This window comes from Bufo gargarizans, chromosome 1, assembly GCF_014858855.1.
Source record: "Bufo gargarizans isolate SCDJY-AF-19 chromosome 1, ASM1485885v1, whole genome shotgun sequence".
Lineage (NCBI taxonomy): Eukaryota > Metazoa > Chordata > Amphibia > Anura > Bufonidae > Bufo > Bufo gargarizans.
Window position 1 is genome coordinate 409,891,259 of NC_058080.1, and position 18,766 is coordinate 409,910,024.

General features: G+C 44.7%; 1 protein-coding gene across 1 annotated transcript in view; it reads left to right on the top strand.

Moving 5' to 3' along the window:
- Positions 1 to 1,792: 1,792 nt before the first annotated feature.
- Positions 1,793 to 18,766, top strand: part of LOC122921397 (prostaglandin reductase 1-like) — a 100,639-nt gene continuing 83,665 nt past the window's right edge. The window contains exon 1 of the mRNA XM_044271379.1: positions 1,793 to 1,872. The gene's annotated coding sequence lies outside the window, so the exon portion shown is untranslated. The remainder of the gene's footprint in view (positions 1,873 to 18,766) is intronic.

Genomic DNA, 18,766 nt, shown 5'->3' on the forward strand with positions numbered 1-18,766 from the left:
GACACCAATTGTTATGCTTGAGAAAGACTGCAATGAGCAGTTGAAACGTTGCACAGGGGAAATAAAGCGGGTCATTTTTTTCACTTTTATCTTGGAGTGCTGCCTCTTCTTTGAGACAATTATATATATATATATATATATATATATATATATATATATATATATATATATATAAATAAAATACATGCCCCGGGTATTGCATACATCTGTATATATATTTGTATAATGTGCCCCAGGTTTATATTTAGTATATATATATATATATATATATATATATATATATATATATATATATATATATATATATATATATATATATATATATATAGATAGATGTGCCCCAAGCATCCATATAGATATTTATTTCTAATGCAGCATATTCCCCCCAGTTTCAGCCACTTCAAAGGACAAAGAATCAATAAAGATCTTCTCCCCGGCAGCGCCGGAGATGTTATACATAACAGGGACAGGAGAACAAAGAGGTTCCCTGCCCCTGTATGCCACTTACCTCCAGCGCTGTAATTACAGTGCCAGGGGTATGCAATATCTCCACAGGCGGGAGGATCAAAGGACGTCATATCACCGCACCAGCCCACGTGGACCTGGCTGCAGGCATTTAAATACCCCAGCGGCACTGCGCTCGAATACACAGAGCCCCTACCGCCCCCACAGAAGAAGAGAGCACAGGCAGCGATGTGCTGTGCTCAGAAAGCATAATCCCCGCACTCCCCAGATGACAAACATTGTTAACCCTTTCCTGGGTTACCCCTGCCCCCAGTCCCCTGCTTCCTGAGTGCAGCCCCAGCATTCCCTTGCTGGGCTGTATTACAAACATTGTTAACCCTTTCCTGGGTTACCCCTGCCCCCACTCCCCTGTGTGCAGCCCCAGCATTCCCTTGCTGGGCTGTATTAACCCTGTATTCCCTGGCCTGCACGAACCCTTGCAGTGCCACAATCCCATTAATCCCTACAGCAGTAACCCCTTCACTGCTGCTGCCCTGAACCCCAGCTGCAGTACCCAGCAGCAGATTAACCCCTGTATTACACTAACTGTAACCCACAGCTACATCCCTGTCTATATCTCTGGCCTGCAAGTATTAACCCTTGCAGTGCCACCATTGCATTAACCCCTTGTACCCCGTAGTGACAGTGAGTAGCCAGGCGGGTAAGTTGCTGATATACGTATGAATGTATGTAAGTGTAATGTGGGGTGGAATGGGAATTGTGTATTGTGTAGTTAGGTTTGTATTGTGTTTATGGTAGTGCTATTATTTTATTGCAGTGTGTATGTCTATATGTGTATATATTTATAACCATTGATATATAAATATATATAGATATAGCGTAATAGATTGTATTTGTGTAACAAATATTTCTTTATTCATATCATACAGTGTATAGTGTTTTTACTGCCGTAGTATAGTAGTAGTAAGTTGCATGTAGTTTAGTTCAGTGTAGTGTATAGGCAACAGAGGTAGTTAGATGGACAATTAGCTAGAGAGTTAATTTCTATTATAGTATAAATAGGCGGAGTCATCACTAGACGACTCATGCCTATTTATAAATATTAATTATTGAGATTATCCTAAATTTCAATAATTAATATTTCCCTTAACAAATGTCAAGCTCATATTAGATGAATATGTATTCTTTTTTAATTTCTTTTCATGACATTAACCTTATTCTATCTGCCAATACATAACACACTGTACAGTCTACTAAGGTTCTTCAGCCCATTCTGCCTTTAATGTTGTACCTTGCCCTTTAATCAAACATATCACTTTTATAAAGGAGGAGTCTAGGAGACTAGGGAAACTTTCCAGCTCTTAGAAGTTCTCCCTGAGTGGATTTTGTTTGTCATCGCACAACAAGGTAACAAAGAATGAACGGATCTACTTTTACAGAATATGTTTTGCTTTAGCTTATTGTATGTATGCTGTTGGTAACTGTAAGGATTTTGTTTTCCTTCTGTTGTTGCACATTGTATTAAAAAGCTCATGTTAATGGGTTACGTAAGGAATTCTGTGTTCTGTGATTATGCAAGTTTAACCAATCTGTGTTGAACCTTTGGTGGACTGACATTTTGTATGTTAACATACTGTATGTTAGTTTTTATATACCAACTGTTCTAGATTTTAAAAGAACCCAACAGACTAGTGTATTTGAGATAAAATTATGTTCTTTTTTAGATGCATGCCCTACATGCCAAGTGAAGTCATGCATGTACATGTGGAGTAATTTCCAGATCTTGCTGACAGATCTTGCCAGTTCAGACTTGATGTTCATAGATCCATTAATGATGGCAAGCTGCCATGTTCTGTTGTATTTATTACACAAGTAACATGTATATTTATTTCACAATGAATGCAGTTTACAAAATGCATAGAAGAAGTACTGAAAGAGATGTTTTCTCCTAAATATGAGGTGTTTTATAAAACAAGGCCAATTACAGTATATTTAAGTTAGAGCTCATCCGTCAGATCTCTTAACAGATGCAAGTGTGGAACCAGCAACATTCTCCGAACTTCTAAAATTCAGAAGTACTGTAAAACTTATACTTTAAATGGTACACATTCAAAAATACTATAAAATATCACTCAGACTGACCAGCGTAACAATGTACAGTATGTGTAGACCCTAAGAGATACAATCAGAAGTTGACTAGTACCTTAACATTAATAGAAACCAGCTAGCTTAGGCTGCATTCATACCTGCGTTGAGAACTCCGATACTTTGATCCGGTCACTGTATCTGGCATAAATGTTGGCTTACGGCCAGAAAAAAATACTACATGCAGCATTTTTTGTCTGGGCGAAAGCCGGAACATGGTCGGATCCTCGCCATTTCCCACTATAGTGAATGGGGATCTGGCTGTGCGGGGTGGTATCATGGACACTGTGAACAGCAGTCTATTCCACCACCAAAACAGACTGTTGCAGTTTACAGCACAGATGTGTACACGGCCTTAGGGGAATAGAGGGAACAATTCTACTGGTAGAACAATCCCTTTGGCTTACCAAGGTAGTCACACAGCAAGTGGGCACCATAGCTCAATCATGCTATTTATCCATATGCAGTAATTCAGTCTTCACCCTGATGTAAACTCAAGGCATGGACTGGTATATCAGCAGCTTAGTAAACTTGTTAGAATCCAGATGCTGCCCCACTTTTTTTTTCTGACAGACTAATAATGTTGGGTGAATACATGGTAAAATATTCCCGTATTTGGTTCATTGTAGTTTGTATACATTGATGACAAACATGAAAATCTTGACATTTTAATCAAAATGTATAGGTGTAAAAATTCTGAGGATTTCCTACTATTTCATAACATGGGTTACTTTTAAAAATAAGACTGCATGAACTTCACTCATTCATATAAGTATACAATAGATCTAGGGTGAAACTGAAACTGAAATTGTACCCCGTCATTTGAAAGAACATAAGTCCATATATTTTGTTGTGTTTGCGCACGTGTAGGTTATGGCTGATTTGGATGTATAGAATATGCACCGCATACAAACTGTTGTAAACTTCAAAATGCCCTATGCAGTAGACAAAACTGGAGTGACGCAATGAAAATTTGTATGGTCTGTGATTAAATGCAAGACTGTATTTGTAATAGAGATCCCCATGGTCTCTGTTAACCACTTCAACCCCGCTAGCTGAAACCCCCTTCATGACCAGGCCACTTTTTACACTTCTGCACTACACTACTTTCACCGTTTATCGCTCGGTCATGCAACTTACCACCCAAATGAATTTTACCTCCTTTTCTTCTCACTAATAGAGCTTTCATTTGGTGGTATTTTATTGCTGCTGACATTTTTACTTTTTTTGTTATTAATCAAAATGTAACGATTTTTTTGCAAAAAAATTACATTTTTCACTTTCAGCTGTAAAATTTTGCAAAAAAAACGACATCCATATATACATTTTTCACTAAATTTATAGTTCTACATGTCTGATAAAAAAAAAATGTTTGGGCAAAAAAAAAAATGGTTTGGGTAAAAGTTATAGCGTTTACAAACTATGGAACAAAAATGTGAATTTCCGCTTTTTGAAGCAGCTCTGACTTTCTGAGCACCTGTCATGTTTCCTGAGGTTCTACAATGCCCAAACAGTAGAAAACCCCCACAAATGACCCCATTTCGGAAAGTAGACACCCTAAGGTATTCGCTGATGGGCATAGTGAGTTCATAGAACTTTTTATTTTTTGTCACAAGTTAGCGGAAAATGATGATTTTTTTTTTTTTTCTTACAAAGTCTCATATTCCACTAACTTGCGACAAAAAATAAAAAATTCTAGGAACTCGCCATGCCTCTCACGGAATACCTTGGGGTGTCTTCTTTCCAAAATGGGGTCACTTGTGGCGTAGTTATACTGCCCTGGCAATTTAGGGGCCCATATGTGTGAGAAGTACTTTGCAATCAAAATGTGTAAAAAATGGCCTGCAAAATCCGAAAGGTGCACTTTGGAATATGTGCCCCTTTGCCCACCTTGGCTGCAATAAAGTGTCACACATCTGGTATCGCCGTACTCAGGAGAAGTTGGGGAATGTCTTTTGGGGTGTCATTTTACATATACCCATGCTGGGTGAGAGAAATATCTTGGCAAAAGACAACTTTTCCCATTTTTTTTATACAAAGTTGGCATTTGACCAAGATATTTTTCTCACCCAGCATGGGTATATGTAAAATGACACCCCAAAACACATTCCCCAACTTCTCCTGAGTACGGCGATACCAGATGTGTCACACTTTTTTGCAGCCTAGATGCGCAAAGGTGCCCAAATTCCTTTTAGGAGGGCATTTTTAGACATTTGGATCCCAGACTGCTTCTCACGCTTTAGGGCCCCTAAAAAGCCAGGGCAGTATAAATACCCCACATGTGACCCCACTTTGGAAAGAAGACACCCCAAGGTATTCAATGAGGGGCCTGGCAAGTTCATAGAATTTTTTTTTTTTTGGCATAAGTTAGCGGAAAATGATTTTTTTTTTGTTTTTTCTCACAAAGTCTCACTTTCCGCTAACTTAGGACAAAAATTTAAATCTTTCATGGACTCAATATGCCCCTCAGCGAATACCTTGGGGTGTCTTCTTTCCAAAATGGGGTCAGTTGTGGGGTGTACTGCCCTGGCATTTGAGGGTCTCCGCAATCATTACATGTATGGCCAGCATTAGGAGTTTCTGCTATTCTCCTTATATTGAGCATACAGGTAATGAGATTTTTTTTTCCGTTCAGCCTCTGGGCTGAAAGAAAAAAAATGAACGGCACAGATTTCTTCATTCGCATCGATCAATGTGGATGAAAAAATCTCTGCCCAAAAAAAAAAAAAGGAGGGGAAAGGCGTCTGCCAGGACATAGGAGCTCCGCCCAACATCCATACCCACTTAGCTCGTATGCCCTGGCAAACCAGATTTCTCCATTCACATCAATCGATGTGGATGAATAAATCATTGCCGGTATTTTTTTTATTTTTTTTTATATACAAAGTGTTTGCCAAAGCATAGGAACGCCGCCTCCTCCTCAGCTCGTATGCCTCGGCAAACGTATCTGTTACTGCAGAGGAGAAATCTTGTCTTGCAGCGCCGCATACACCGACTTGCGTGTAATCTGACAGCAGCGCAATGCTTCTGTCAGAATGCACATCAGTGCTGCAGCTAGTCGATCGGTTGGTCCACCTGGAAGGTAAAAAAAACAAAAAAAAAAAACAAACAGGCCGCAACGCAATAATTTTATTAACTTTGGAACAGAATATATAAACTTTAACTTTTTGAACTAAACATTAACCTTTTTGCTTACTGGTGTTTTTTTTTTTGTTTTTTTTTACCTTTATAGAACAAACCTCTCCTTCCCCATGGGTTAACGTGCAAAGCGCAAATCGCCAAAAGATGTGGCGAAGTGCGTTATGCACTTTGTCCCAGGTGAAAGGAGAGGTTTGCAGCAGCTGTGTGAGTGAATGGGCCCTAATAGCCCTGTGTGCCTGTCCTGGTGAGATGTGATCCCTATGCTAATAGTGTACCTGTGAGTGGTACTTCCGGAAACACTCTCCAAAGCATAGGGCAGGGTGGTCAGGACAGTCAGGACAGAAATAGCGGGTGTCACGCCTTATTCCACTCCTGCTACAGACACAACATCTTTTTCGGGGTGACGGTTGGGTTGAGGTACCAGGAACGACATTGGGGAAATGTCGCTCGTGTAGACGGCTAACTACACTGGTGGATGGGGCCACGGAACCTCCTGGATACAGGAGGTTCTCGATGATCTCTTCCTGAAATTTGAGGAAGGATCCAGTTCTCCCAGCCTTACTGTAGAGAACAAAACTATTATACAGAGCCAATTGAATTAAATATACAGACACCTTCTTATACCAGCGTCTGGTTCTGCGGGAAACTAAATACGGAGACAACATCTGGTCATTGAAGTCCACCCCTCCCATGTGAAGGTTATAGTCGTGGACTGAGAGGGGCTTTTCAATGACACGGGTTGCTCGCTCAATTTGTATTGTCATGTCTGCGTGAATGGAGGAGAGCATGTAAAAGTCACGCTTGTCTCTCCATTTCACCGCGAGCAGTTCTTCGTTACACAGTGCGGCCCTCTTCCCCCTTGCAAGACGGGTGGTAACGAGCCGTTGGGGGAAGCCCGCGCGACTAGTTCGCGCAGTGCCACAGGCGCCAATCCGTTCTAGAAACAAATGCCTAAAGAGGGCCACACTTGTGTAAAAATTGTCCACATAAAGATGGTACCCCTTGCCGAATAAGGGTGACACCAAGTCCCAAACTGTCTTCCCACTGCTCCCCAGGTAGTCAGGGCAACCGACCAGCTCCAGGGTCTGATCTTTTCCCTCATAGATCCAAAATTTGTGGGTATAGCCTGTGGCCCTTTCACAGAGCTTATCTACGCAGATGTTTTGCTCTGGGGTATACAAATCTGCAAATTTCAGGTTGAAATGGTCTATGAGGGGCCGAATTTTGTGGAGCCGGTCAAAAGCAGGGTGGCCTCTGGGACGGGAGGCGGTGTTGTCGCTAAAGTGCAGGAAACGCAGGATGGCCTCAAAACGTGCCCTGGACATAGCAGCAGAGAACATGGGCATGTGATGAATTGGGTTCGTGGACCAATATGACCGCAATTCATGCTTTTTAGTTAGACCCATGTTGAGGAGAAGGCCCAGAAAAGTTTTAATTTTGGAAACTTGGACTGGTTTCCACGGGAAAGGCTGGGCATAAAAGCTTCCCGGGTTAGCGGTTATAAATTGTGTGGCATACCTGTTTGTTTCGGCCACAACTAAGTCTAAGAGCTCCGCAGTCAAGAACAGCTCAAAAAATCCCAGGGCCGAACCGATCTGAGCTGTCTCAACCCGAACTCCAGACTGGGCAGTGAAAGGGAAAACTACAGGTGCGGCTGAAGTTGGGGACTGCCAATCAGGGTTTGCCAGCACCTCAGGGATTCTAGGGGCTCTACGGGCACGTCTTTGCGGTGGCTGCGACGGGGTCACTACTGCACGTGCCACCGTACCAGCTTCAACTGCCCTTCTGGTACTCGCTACTTCACCATGTTCTACGGCAGTGCTGGTACTAGGTCCAGGGAGGGCTGCGCTGCTGGTGTATGCCTCACCACGTAATCCGACAGCCGCAGCCCCACTCTGCTGCTCTTGAAGCGGATCCTGCGCAACCTGTGGTCTAGCGACACGGGGCCGGGTACGCCTGGTGCTATCAGGGACCTCAGCCTCCTCGTCCGAACTTTGGGTCAGAGAGCCACTGCTTTCTACAGGTTCGTATTCTGACCCGCTAGATTCATCAGATGAGGGTTCCCATTCCTCATCCGACTGGGTCAGAAGCCTGTAGGCCTCTTCAGAAGAATACCCCTTGTTTGACATTTGGGCAACTAAATTTAGGAGTATTCCCTGAGACTACCCAAGAAAAAAAAGCAAGCCTGTCTTACAAATGGGAGGCTAGCGAAGTACCGGAGGCCGCTGCGGTTGATAAAAAAATATCAAAACTGATTTTTTTATCGCCGCAGTGCGTGTAAAGTGAATGTGCAGTGATCAAAAAAATTTTTATTTTTTTGTCACTGCGGTGGGGCGGGCGTGGGTGAATGCACGTGTGGGCGACCGATCAGGCCTGATCGGGCAAACACTGCGTTTTGGGTGGAGGGCGAACTAAAGTGACACTAATACAATTATAGATCTGACCGTGATCAGTTTTGATCACTTCCAGATACTATAAAAGTACAAATGCTGATTAGCGATACGCTAATCAGCGAATCAGTGACTGCGGTGCGGTGGGCTGGGCGCTAACTGATCCCTAAACTACCTAACCAAGGGGCCTAAACTATACCTAAAACCTAACGGTCAATACCAGTGAAAAAAAAAAAGTGACAGTTTACACTGATCACTTTTTTCCTTTCACTAGTGATTGACAGGGGCGATCAAAGGGGTGATCAAAGGGTTAATTGGGGTTCAGGGGGGTGATCTGGGGCTAGTATGTAGTGTTGGTGTACTCACTGTGTAGCCTGCTCCTCTGCTGGATCCAACCGACGAAAAGAACCAGCAGAGGAGCAGGCCAGCCAGATAACAGATCATATTTACTAATATGATCTGCTATCTGGCACTCTGATTGGATTTTTAAAAAATCATCAGCTTGCCAGCCGCGATCATTGGCTGGCAAGCTGATGACGCGACCCCCCTCGACGAAATGCCGGCCCGAACTGCGCATGCGCGTGCCGGCAAAGCGCGTCATCTCGCGAGATGACGCGTATATGCGTGATTGTGCGCAGCGCTGCCGCTTCCGGACCGCACGTCTGCGTTAGGCGGTTAAGGTGGATTTTACACAGGCAGATTATTGGGCAGGTTATAGGGAACCTGTTCCTGTGAATGCTCGTTCCTGACAATATGTCTGTTTGAAAGTGCAGCAGATCACCGATGGTCAAGTGAAACTCTTGTTTATCAGGTGATCCTGTCATTTGTGAAGGCACATAAATTATTGTTTCTGGGCAGCAGAATCGTGCTGTCTAAACAGCGATCCTGCTGCCCAGAAACAATGATTGCCTTTAGGGATGAGTGATCGCAATACTGATCCCTCATCTTCATACTGTGGAGGTGATTGCTGCATGGAAATGCAGTGATTAACCTTCACTGAGCGAGCAGCCGACTGTTGGGAAGGAACACTTTCTACCCGACAATCTGCTTCTCCTCGGCACATGTAAATGCGCCTTTACATGAAATCAAAGCACAACCATGCTGTCCCCCACCATTTTCCCTAGATGGGAGTCACAGCTACACCTTCTTCCCTAATTGGGGGTTACAGTACAGTTAACTCCAGTAAGTAATCCAATAATGCCCTTGTTTAACACCGTGGACAGTAGTAACACCTCCATTACCATCTCTCCTGGTCCTTTTACCTGAATAAAGAAATCACATTTTCCAACTCATTTATGATATTGGGTTTGATGTCAGGTATTCTCCAGAAACCGAAACATCACCCCAAAAAATTCCAGCATCTATTTTGCCAATGCAAATTAGTGATTCATCAGTGAATATCACTTTCAACCACATCATCCACACTCATGATTACTTCTCTTTAATACCCTGTAACCTTGTTTTCTTCTGTTTGGATGTTGTAATGGTCACGTCCATACACACACAGCGGGAAGGATAGTGACCACTGCGCTCCACCCTCACCCCTGGCCCTGCCTACTTGCCTCACGAGTGCTGATGACAGGGGTCAACTGGACGACAGTCCCTTACTTAGGATATGTGCAGGGAAGACAGACAAGACAAAATACGGAACGTGAACGGACTGGGTCAGAACCAAGAGAGCTACACAGTACAAAGGGTTAAGCAAAGAATGGTCAGGAGAAGCCAGGGTAAAATACCAGGAGAGTAGAGAAGTACCAGAGGAGTCCGCAAAGAGTAGTCAGGTGGGAGCCGAGGTCACAATACCAGGAGGGATGCGCAGTACAGGAGGAGCAGGCAAAGGATCGTCAGGGAACAGGATCAGGTGAGTATTCAGCAGTCCACCAAATAGCCAGGAACCTAGAATTAACAGGCAACCTGTGGCCAGCAGGCTGCCTGTATTTATAGTGGGGTCTGAGGGTCATATGACGTGGCCAGCGTCACATGACCGACAGACAGACAAGTCGAGCACCTGAGTGATCAGCTCGGCGCTCAAGGCAGACCTAGGAGCAGGGAGCCTCCCAGCTAGCAAAGCCGCTCTGGGAACGAGGCCTAATACAGATCCTCACTCCCGAAGCTAAGCAGCAGGTCTGCGGCTGATGGGAGACAGAGTGCGCCTTTGGCGCCCCGTGACAGGTGTTATTGCTTGCTTAGGTTTGGCTTTTCTAAATGTAAATCTCATTTCATTCAGCCGATTTCTTATGGGTTTGTCACAAACATTGATTTCTGCTTCTGTCTTAGTTTTTCATTTGCTTTTTACAGGATTATTACTATTATTTATTTGAGAGTGCCATTAATTATATGTAGCTGTACATCTGAGGGGTTTCACATACATTATATAAGACAACACAAGTACAATGTGCATGAACATAATAAAAGACTGGTACAGAGGGGTAGCGGATAGATAGAACCTAGTAGGGGAAGACTGGCCACAGATCCTACTGAGAAACTTACAGGTGAACCAGGTACAGAAGGACTGATGCTTCAAGTGCTACTTAACGCTAGGAGTGTCGAGTGCTTATTAGAGCTGAACGGACACCTGGAAGTTCGGGTTCGATGGGTTCAGTCGAACTTCGCAAAAAAGTTCGAGTTCGGGACCCGAACTTGAACCCGAACTCCATTAAAGTCAATGGGGACCCGAACTTTAGAGCACTAAAATGTCTCTAAAAAAGTAATGGAAAAGGGCTAGAGGGTTGCAAAAGGCAGCAAAATGTGGTTAAGAGCATGGCAAGTGCTCTGCAAACAAATCTGGATAGGGAAATGACTTAAAATAAGTAAAAATAGAAAATAATAATATTGATCTAGGAGGAAGTGGTCCATATGGAGGAGGCGGTGGATGTGGCGGTGTAGGTAGAAGCGGCGGTGCAACACAGTTTTTTATTATTTTTTGGGGGTTTAAATTTGGGTAGATCCCAAAACATTGGGAAATATAAAAAATAAAACAAAGAGAAAGTGCGCTGGAGTATAACAATGGCTGGGTGAGGCCGGTATACATGTCTATTCTGCACAAGGTACTGACAAGTCCTGTGGGATCCCTGCCTGGTTTATTTTAATGAACATGAGCTTGTCCACATTGGCTGTGGACAGGCGGCTGCGCTTGTCTGTGATAACCCCCTCCTGCCCTGCTAAAAAACAAAAACGTTCAGACAATACACTGGCTACAGGGCAGGCCAGCACCTCCAGCGTAAAGGGCAAGCTCAGGCCATGTGCCCAATTTGGAGACCCAGAAGTTGAAGGGGGCAGACCCATCAGTCAGTATGTGTAGGTGTGTGCACACATACTGACCCACCATGTCGCACGTCCCCGTGACGTCCACGATCCAATTGGCTATTTTCTCTATCAACTTTCTATGTTCTTTTATGCGCCTACCATGGTGATCATGGGTAACGGGGAATCAGGGTTCCATGCCAGAGAGGGAGCCTGAGAAAGGGATACCACAACCAAATGAGGTCAATGGCTGAAATCTGATTGGGTGTAGATGGTGGGACAAGTTATTAAAGAAGAAAAATTGAAGGAAGGCAGTAGGCACGCGGCAATTACCCACTCCCGACTCGGGATGGTAGTGACGATAAATAACAATACAGGACTCCTAAGATGCCCTGTTATTGGAAGGAGTTATAAAAAATTACAGGGAATGTCACTGCGGTATTTTGGATTAGGAAACGTTACACAGGAGAGGCCCTGCTGCCGCTTTGTTGACTCTAGATAACTTCTGCCTGATCGCACGTCCCCGTGACATACACGATCCATTTGGATATCATCCCTATCAACTTTCAACGTTCTTTTCCCCAGTTATCTCCATGACACCACATCCTGAGACTAGCTTCCTCTGATAGAACAGGAAAAAACACAGAAAGGTTTAAAACCCCATTCCTTCCCTCCATCGCCAGTGTTTTTTCCTGTCCCATCAGGATAGGAAGCAGGAGAGGTGTATGGAGGCTCTATATGGGCCCACCTGCATATTTATCAGGCCGAGGTCGGATCCGTAGGTTCGGCTCTCCATCCTCCCCTCATGGCCTTTGCTCGGACGCAAACGGTTGCGCTCCCTGCAAAGATCCCCTCTGCGGCGGTCCAGGGCGATTTCATGTAGAGGGGAAAGGAAGATGGCGGCCGGAACAGCACTGAGATGTGTTCCCTCCGGTCACCGGTGCATGACGTCAAACGCCGGGGGCGGAGCCGGACGTTGTGACGTCATCTTTGAGCGCCGCAGGTCCTAGAAGGGAAAAGGATATAAAAACCCACAGGACCGGCATGATGGCAACCAATCAGCGCCTGTCTCTCACCCAGAGAGCTATCACTGGGACTTTGACGATTCGGGAGCAAGCATAAGTGCCCCCATCATGCCGGGCTCTGGAGCCGAGCCTGCATCAAATCCAGGAGCCGTGAGTAGCCTGAATTCAGGCACATGGCGTTCAATTATTTTCCCTGGTTAGCTGATCATTCTCTCCCTTATACTTCCAGGGAGAAAAGAATTCTGCTTGTGCTCCTAAGAAAACAAGGAAATGTGGAATATGTTATAAGCGGTTACCCAGTACTGGAGTTAAACCCTTATGTAAAGAGTGTACTTCCAATATCGTGAAGGCTGAATCCTCCAGTTTTCTTGAAGATATCAGAACTCTAGTAAAAGAGGAGGTTCAGTCCGCTTTAGCGTCTAGGGACCCAGCTCCCATTAGGATCCCTCCCCAAGGCATCTGCGATACTCGCAATCCAGTTTCAGATTCAGACTCTAAGGGCGTTAGAACGCTCAGACTCTGAATCTATACAAAAACTATACGCATCTTCGGACGAAGACAATGAATATAAAAGATATTTATTCAATCCGGTTGACATTGAGGAGCTCATAAAAGCTATCAGAGCTACAATACAAATCGAGCTGCCCAAAAAATCTAAGACGGAACAGGAAGAAATATTTGGCGGGCTGGGGGAAAGAAGAAATTCTGTATTCCCGGTGCCAGATAATGTGCAAAAATTAATTAAATCAGAATGGGAAAGACCAGACAGGCATTCTTTTATTCCCAGAGGGATCAAGAGGTGATATCCTTTTAGTGCGGAAGATTGCACAGATTGGGAAGCTATCCCCAGAGTGGGTGCACCAGTAGCAAAGGTTGCAAGACATACTGCCCTACCCTTTGAAGATTCGGCACAACTTAAGGATCCCATGGACAGGAAGGCTGAAAGCCTTCTAAAAAAAACCTGGGAGGCCACAGTGGCCCTTCTTAAACCTAGGGTAGCATCCGTATGCTTAGCCAGGACCTTGAATTTATAATTAGAACAACTCAAAATTCACCTGGTCAATAAAACACTACGGGATCAAATCCTTGAGAGTATTCCCCTGTTAAAAATGGGAACCAGTTTTTTAGCTGATGCAGCGTCAGAATCCGTGAAACTCTCAGCCCGTACGGCAGTCTTATTCCCAGACCAAGCCTTAAACCATAAAGCTTGCCTCGCCGTGTTGGATATGTCCTCCGAAAACAAGCTTATCTCCCTTCCTTTCCATGGCCAATATCTATTCAGACCAGACCTAGACAAAATTTTAGATGTTGCTACTAATAAAAAGAAAGGTTTCCCAGAAAAAAAAAATATTGGTCGAAAAGACAAAATTTTCATGACCGACAGTATCAAACAGACAATAAGAAGAACAAAGGGAAAACCGGGAGATGGAGTTGCGCAAAAGGGGGAAGAGGAAGGAATTTTCTCTTTAACCCCAACATTGGAGAACCCTCCTCTACTAACCCCAAACAATGATGCCAGACAGGTAGGGTGGAGACTCAGCTCCTTTCTAAAATCATGGGAGCAAGTAACATCAGACACATGGGTACTAAACATCATAAAAGAGGGTTACAGGACAGCGTTAGACTCTCCCCCTCCACAAATATTTGTCATCACCACCATACCCCCCTCTCAGCTATGTACCTTAAGGAAAGACATAAAATATTTACTAAGCTTAGCCGCTATAGAACCTGTGCCGGAAAATCACTTAGGACAGGGCCATTATTCCCATTTATTTATAGTAAAAAAAACTAATGGGAAATCGTGGGTCATAATAAACTTAAAACAGTTGAACAAATACGTCACGTATCAAAGATTCAAAATGGAGACTCTAAGATCGGCGGTAAAACTAATAAAAAAAGACTCAGCAATGGCCTTGATCGATTTAAGAGATGCGTACTACCACATCCCGATACACAGGGAATCAAGAAAGTATCGTGGGCTCAATTTAATCTAAGACCCCTTCAAAAACTCATCTTATCCAGATGGAACAGATCTCAGACAACTATAGACAAACAGATCTTCCTGGATGTAAGTGAGAAAAATTCCCTAAACCGGTGGCTCAAAAACAACAACCTAAAAAACTGTATTCTGGAATCAGGATCGTCCGTTCATAATCACGACAGATGCCAGCCTTTGGGGCTGGGGAGCTGTGACTCGGCACGAAACGTACCAGGGAAAATGGACAGTTTCCATAAGACAGCAATCCTCGAATTTGAGGGAATTGAGAGCAATTTGGGAGGCTCTGAAAGAAACACAACATTTGTCAACACAATCAATATCAGCAGTCCACTTAAAAGGTTCACTAAACGTAAAAGCCGATTATCTGAGCCGTCATGCTCTAGATCCGGGTGAATGGAGACTATGCCCGGAAATTTTCCAGACGTTAACACAGAAGTGGGGCAGACCATCAATAGATCTATTTGCATCACGAGTAAACCACCAAGTGACTCAATTATTTTCTCTCAACCCAATGGATTGTCCAACAGCAGTGGATGCATTCAATCAAGACTGGACAATACGCCTAGTCTACGCATTTCCACCCATTCCCCTAATTCCCAGGGTCCTTCAAAAATTCTTGAAAGAGAAATGCACCCTGATCTTGGTGGTCCCCTTTTGGCCCAAAAGGAGCTGGTTTGCTCTAATAAAGTCACTCAGCTTGGAACCTCCCTTCCTTTTGCCTCCAAGGTCGGATCTACTACACCAAGGGCCCATTCCTCATCCAAACATACAAATTCTAAAATTATTGGCTTGGATTCTGAAGAATCCATCCTATTTAAATTAGGACTATCTGAGAAGGTGGTCGCCACCTTATTCCTCAGCAGGAAACAGAACACAAACAAAGTATACTTCAAAGTCTGGAAAAAATTTGCTGAATGGTTCGGGAACTCCTTTAATCAGTTTAAACCCAATATCTCATCAATCTTGGATTTTCTACAAGATGGCCTAGACATGGGGTTATCTCCTAATACCCTCAGGGTCCAAGTATCAGCTTTAGGAGCCCTGTACAATACTAGTCTTGCAGAATGTCCTTGGATAGCCAGGTTTCTTAAAGCAGTAGACAGGATTTAGCCAACGATCAGAAATATGGTAGCTCCTTGGGATCTTAATACAGTACTATCAGGCCTGACCTCCGGTTCTTTCGAACCTCTGGAAACTATTTCCATATAATGGCTCACTAAAAAAAAATTTAGTGGCAATAACTTCAGCAAGGCATGTCTGTGAACTTCAGGCCTTATCTATTCAGGATCCCTTCCTTACAATGTTTCAGGACAAGCTGGTATTTAGGTTAGACCCAACCTTTTTAACAAAAGGTGGTATCTACTTTTCATAGGTCACAGGACATCGTACTTCCCTCCTTTTGTGCCAATCCCAAAAATGACCAAGAAGCTACCTTCCATACCTTAGACGTTAGGCGGGCAGTCCTAAAATACCTAGAAACAACTAGGGAGTGGCAAGTCGACTAATATTTTTATCCAATTTTCTGGACCTAATAAGGGGAAAAAGGTAGCAAAAAGTTCTATTTCAAGATGGATAAGAACTGCCATCCCAGAAGCTTACAAAATCAGAGGGAAAGAAGCTGCTTCTTCCCTTATAGCGCATTCGACAAGAGACATGGCCGCTTCTTGGGCAGAAAGGTCGTCAGCCTCTCGACAACAAATCTGTAGAACGGCAACTTGGAAGAGGGTTTACACTTTTACCAAACATTACAAACTAGATGTTTCTTCTAGCGAAGATATGGCGTTCGGACGTAAAGTCCATTGTGCCATTGTCCCTCCCTAATAATTTCTTTGATATTTTTCAGGATTTGGTGTCATGGAGACGACAATGAAATGAGTATTACAATCACCGGTAATCCGGTATCCTGGAAGTCTCCATGACACCACATGCTTCCCACCCTTTTATTTGAGTTATGGATTTCCATTAATATAAAAGTTACGTTATCTCTTCATCCTGGGGTTGTCTCGTTAAAATACACTGACGATGGAGGGAAGGGGTGGGGTTTTAAACCTCTGTGTTTTTTCCTGTCCTATCAGAGTAAGACAGTCTCAAGATGTGGTGTCATGGAGACTTCCAGGAAACCGGAAAACCGGTGAGTGTAATACTCATTTATGCACCTACCATGGTGATCACGGGTAACAGGGAATCAGGGTTCCATGCCGGAGAGGGAGCCTGAGAAAGGGATACCACATCCAAGGGAGGTCAATGGCTGAAATCTGATTGGGTGGAGAGGGTGGGTCAAGTTATTAAATTAAATTCAGCACATGCGCCAGGCAAGGGATGCGCGTCAAACCGGCTATGCCCAGAGCTGCTACGAGATTTTGCCCATTATCGCACACCACCAGGCCGGGCTTGAGGCTCACTGGTACCAACCACTCATCGGTCTCTTGTTCCATGCCCGTCCACAGTTCCTGTGTGGTGTGGGGATTGTCCCCCAAACAGATAAGATTTAAAACTACCTGCTGTTGTTTCCCCCTTGCTGTGCTGAAGTTGTTGGTAAAGGTGTTACGCTGACCAGATAAGGAGGTGGTAGAGGAGGAGGAGGAGGAGTAGGAAGCAACAGGAGGCAAAGAGAAACGCCCTACAATCCTTGGTGGTGGAAGGACATGTGCCAAACTGCTATCCACTTCAGGCCCAGCCGCCACTGCATTTACCCAGTGTGCTGTTAGGAAGATATAACGTCCCTGACAATGCTTACTGGTCCACGTATCCGTAGTTATGTAGACCTTGCCACATATGGTGTTGTGCAGTGCACACCTGATTTTGTCCCCCACTTGGTTGTGCAGGGAAGGGATGGCTCACCTGGAAAAGTAGTGGGGGCTGGGCACAACATACTGTGGGACAGCCACCGCCATCAGATTCTTAAAACTGTTCGTGTCCACCAGACGGAATGACAGCATTTCAAAGGCCAGGAATTTGGAAATGTTGGCATTTAGGGCCAGGGATCGCAGTTGGGTAGGGGGGTACTTCCTCTTTCGCTCCAGTGTTTGGAAGATAGCTGAATGCTTCCATGGGACATTGTATAGAGGCTTGGTGACCGAGGTGGTGGCGTTGCTGCCACATCCTCTGTTTGCGGGGTGGCAGGTGCCACTATCACTCCAGAGGGGGATGAAGAAGCAGAGACTGCAGCAGAAGAGAAAGCTGGAGGAGCCAGAGACCTTTCTTGGTTTTTAAAGGTGTCTACTCCACTGCAGCTCATTCTTTGCACTTAGATGCCTGGTCATGCAGGATGTGCTCAGGTTTAGAACGTTTATGCCTCGCTTCAGGCTCTGATTGCACAGCGTGCAAACCAGCGTGCACATTGTCTGAAGAACTGCCATGCCAGGGAACGCCTTGAAGCTGGCTTTAGTGTGCTTAGTCCCTTGGTGCGGTGGGCAGTAGCAGGCGTACTGTCTAGGGGGATGGCCGCTCTGATTTTGCACCCTGCTCCCTCTTTTGCTGTGCTGGTGACTCTGTGCGACCACCGCCTCTTCCTCCGAACTACACAGGTCACTCGCGTGACCTTGATTCCATGTAGGGTTGAGGACCTCATCGTCCTCCACATCATCTTCCACCCAGTCTTCACCCCTGCCCTCCTTGTCGGTCTGCACACTGCAGAAAGCCACAGCAGTTGGCACCTTTGTTTCGTCATCATCCGAGACGTACTGCGGTGGTCCTCCCATGTACTCATCTTGAAGCATAAGTGGTTGGGCATCGGCGCACTCAATCTCTTCAGCTTCTGGGGCAGGGCTAGGTGGATGGCCCTGGGAAACCCTGCTAGCAGAGTAATCAAAAAGCAGAAGAGACTGCTGCATGACTTGGGGCTCAGACTGCTTGGCTGATTTGCAAGGGGGTGAGGTGAAAGACTGATGGACATCAGCTGCAGGTGCCAACTCTGATCTTTCAGCAGGAGACTGGGTGGGAGACAATGTAAAGGAACTGGAGGCACTGTCAGCAACCCAATCTACTATAGCCTGTACTTATTCTGGCCTCACCATTCGTAGAGCCGCATTAGGCCTGACCAAATACAGCTGAAGGTTCTGTCACCTACTCTCACCCGAGGAAGGTGTTTCACTTGTGCGTGTAGCTGGCACAGATCGACCACGTCCTCTCCCTGCAACAGGAGCTCACCAGCAGCACCACGACTGGGGCCATGTCCCTTATTTGACGCTCTCCCCATATTTCTCAAATTTAAGATGTTGCCCAAAATGGATGTTTTTTTTTAAATAACAGAATATTATTGCTGTATTTCAAGCTTGTATCTCACACTAACAGATGCAGCAAATGACAGATGTTTTTTAATAGCAGACTATGACAGCAGTATATATAACGCTTGAATT